We start from the raw sequence: 4,128 nt of genomic DNA, 5'->3' as shown, positions 1-4,128 counted from the left end.
TAAATGGTTCCTCAATTTATGCAAAGTAATTCGAGAAATATTATGATCAATCGTTCGATATTCGTAAAACTTAGACAGAAACTTGAAATCTTAATATGATGCTTTAGTAGCAGAAGACACATTAAATCATGCTTCAACGTAGATACTATATACGTTTAGGAACCATTTATAGTATTTTAGCTATCGTGAAGCTATCGCATTGGCATTTTTTTATTTGACTTTGCCATTAGAAAATATTAAGCAAATATTAATAAAAGATGAAGAAATTTTTTAATTTATGCAAAAGGGATTTGAATACTTCATTTCTGTCAAAACTAAAAATTTTTTTAAAAGATATGAATTAGATGATCAATTCTTGCAAACCGACCCATCAATTTGTGGTCTGAAAATAGTAGTTTCCAAAAAGGGCTGGAAGTAATGAATAAACTACGAGTTATTAATGATACGGTAGAAAGGGGTGTTCAATTGGTGGAAAATTATAACAGATTATTCACAAAGAACGCAGAACAAGCACAATATATTTTACAAATTGTGAATGATTACCACCGTCGGTTTCCCCGACTATAAAAAAGAGATATTGTTTAAAAAGATATAAGATCTTATAAGACTGAAAGTTATATAATAAAAATAATCTATATAAAATGTGTTAATTTGTAATTATCTTAATTCATTACATTAAGATATGATAAAATAGTCTATTATTATGAAGAGAGAGAGAGAGAGAGAGAGAGAGAGATACAATAAAATAAAATATTCTAAATTTTTCTTAAATACAAATTACTTTTTAATCTTAATTACAGCATTTTATATCAACGGTTTCTAATATTGTTTTTATAAATTATTCTTAAAATTTTCTAAAATTACCCTTTTAAGTTAAAAATCAAGAATATATGTATTTTTGTGCCTGCCTTAAATAAAAATATTCAAGTTAATTAAGAAGATCACTAACAATTTTTAATCTATTTCCTGTTTTTTTTTATTTTTCTCGAAAATCGTTCGTCATACGAAAAAATGAACATAACATAAAATATGCCCCATATTCAAATCTACAACTTTTGTTTGAAACTTTTTTTTTATAAAATAATATAATAATAAGGTTCAATATGTATAAAACAAATGAATATTAAAAGGGCATAGAACCAGTATTTTAACAAAAAATTATAATTAGTATAATAACATTAAATACATAAATACATGTTTCGACTCCGATCGGGTCATTTTCAATGTAAAAAACAAAATTTTAACTTAAACATCCGGTAATAATAAAAAACTTCAAATTACTTAATAAAAATAAAAACAAAATAACATAAAGTCGCTGACATAATATACATACATAAAAAATCAATTAATTAATTGTAACATTTCATAATGATTAAATAATACAATGTCTTAAATAGCTATTGTAAAAAAGTCAAAACTCAGAAGAAAAGAGTAAGTAATTATCACAATATCTTAATTCTGTAAGAATATTCATGTCGATCGAAGTCAAATATAAGTAGTCCCATTGAAAATAAAATTAAGTTGCAATAACAAACATCTATAGGAAAAATATGTAATATGTAACACAAAATTAAACAAATTATCAAAAATTATTTTACAATGTTAGATGAATATAAAAGTAACGGAAATTATTTTACCTTATCAGAAGAAAAAACTTAAAAAAGGAGTTATGACCTATTGAAACTATATTAAATATGCCGACACGAACATCTCTAGGAACAATTTTGAAAAATATAAAACAAAATTCAAAAGGTGTAATAGAAATTCGTTATAAAATGTCAAATACATATAAAAATAAAAATCAGTTAAAACAGAAGTAATTTACCTTCTCAGATGACGATGGAAAATAAATAAATTTATAAAATTCACATGTATATCAACTTAAATATAATTAAACCATTTTGCACTTGTGAAAGCAACCGCTCACGAGCACGTCAGACAATATAATGTCAATGACAATATAATGACAATATAATGTTTTTCTTATAAGTTTAATAAGTTAGAAGATATTCAGAAAATCGATGATTTTTTTCATTTTATAATAAAGTTCAGTAGCCCGGCGGCACGTTTTCTTCTTATCCGATTGGGCTGAAATTTAGCACAGATTTTTTTTTCTTAAATTGGAACAGTTTTGAGAAATGCCGCAAACAAAATTCAAAAAAAATTTTCTTCAAAGGTAAATAAGAGCCACCCTAGTATGTATGATATGTATGTTGCATTTATTATGATTCATATACCTACGTCACTGCGACTATTTTTAATTAATTTGAGAGTTTTATCTTTCACACGGAAGTTGTACATACTTTACATACGCCCAGGTACTTAACAGGGAAGTTAGGCAACTCAAAAATTCAGAAAATTCTGGAGCAATGTGTGGAAATAGGGTAGTTCATCTGGAACATAAACCTATTTTTTATTCGTACGGAATTACTGTTGATACAGTATCTTTCTTTTTCACTACGTTACAAGTAACTATTCCTAAGACCAAAATTAAATGCGTGATATTTTATAAAAATAATTTCTTTATTCATGCTTTGTTTTTAATTGTCCAAAGTGTTTTGTGTATTTCTTTATACACTATTTTTTCTTTATACACTTTATAAAAATATTTGAGACTGGTTTTGCAAGCAGTTAGACAAACTATTATTATTATTATTATCATTATTATTGTTATTTGTTGTTTTATAAAAGCTATTATTTCAATAGTTGCTGCTGTACTAATGGATTGTATTGTATTTGCCTTTCACGCTTCTTCGCGCAGCCAACGCGGTATGAGACCAATACGTACAGGGCAAATAGAGAAGTTTTCGTTTATATTTGAAAAATGGTTTTTCGGAACATAATTATCATATCGTTTTCAGCGTAAAATGCTCTTTAATTTTATGTATATTAACGTAAACAAATTTTTGAAAATAGGGGTGATGGTGGATGTGCACAATAAATAATTACGACCGTAATAGGCCACCGAGGCCTTAGTAATATTCTTCGCAATAATCGGTACACTCTAAAGAAACAACGTCTTTCTTTCAGGCGACGTAATCTAAACAATATCTTTATTTTTAGAAATTTAAAATTTCTATTATTGATTGTGTTTCTCACATATACGGTCTAAAAATAAAGATATTGTTTAGATTACGTCGCCTGAAAGAAAGACGTTGTTTCTTTAGAGTGTACCGATTATTGCGAAGAATATTACTAAGGCCTCGGTGGACTAATGGCTTAGGACGCTCGTACGGTTTACAAGAGATACGGGTTCAAGTCCCGGCCGAGGTAATATTTTTCGCAATAAATTTATTAACAGTTTTAATATACTAACATCTTTATAATATATGATGCTTGATGGTAGCATCAAAATTATTAAATTGCTTAGCAATTTAATTCGCGATTACTAGAGTAGTTTTAATTGCGTTTATTTAGTCCGGAAAAATAATTCGGCGCGCAGTTTGTGAAAAAAGACTACAATATGGTATATACTCGTATGCAAGTACATATATAGCGTATATTAGTAATTCAAGATTGAATTATTTAAAAAAGCAACGAAGATCCAGCTTCGACCGTAATAGGCATTTTGAATTTCTAGTATTGATTGTGTTTCTCACATATACGGTCTAAAAATAAAGATATTGAATAAATAATTAATTTAAAAAAAATTTTTTTTTATTACAGTTTTATGGTACTTATAAAGCCATTCAATTTTTAATTTGGAAATTTTTTTCTATCCCTTATTGTTTCGACGATATTCGCTTCGAAAGAACAAAACCGATTTTTTTTAAGGGGTGTTTTTCCCTCTAGAACTGAAATTCCGCACAAACAAACAATAGTTTTTTGTTACGGATGAACTACTCTACTTGCACACCAAGTTTCAGAATTTTTTAAATTTTTGAGTTGCCTAACCTCCCTTGTAAGTGGGACATCGTGTGTTTCTGTACCTATTTATGACCACAACTTTAAATTATTTGTTTACAACTTAAGCATTGAGTAATTTCTTTGACCAAATTAAGAAAGCTTATCATATTTAGTGTGCTATTGAGTTCAAATTTCGTGCCCTGTACTACAGCGAGTAACTTGTAGCCATAGAGCACGAATGTACGTCTGCAGCGCATGTGCGCATCGTATATTTTGTGGCAG

The sequence above is a fragment of the Trachymyrmex cornetzi genome, unplaced genomic scaffold (genome assembly GCF_001594075.2).
Source record: "Trachymyrmex cornetzi isolate Tcor2-1 unplaced genomic scaffold, Tcor1.1 scaffold939, whole genome shotgun sequence".
Lineage (NCBI taxonomy): Eukaryota > Metazoa > Arthropoda > Insecta > Hymenoptera > Formicidae > Trachymyrmex > Trachymyrmex cornetzi.
This window is presented reverse-complemented; position numbering follows the sequence as displayed.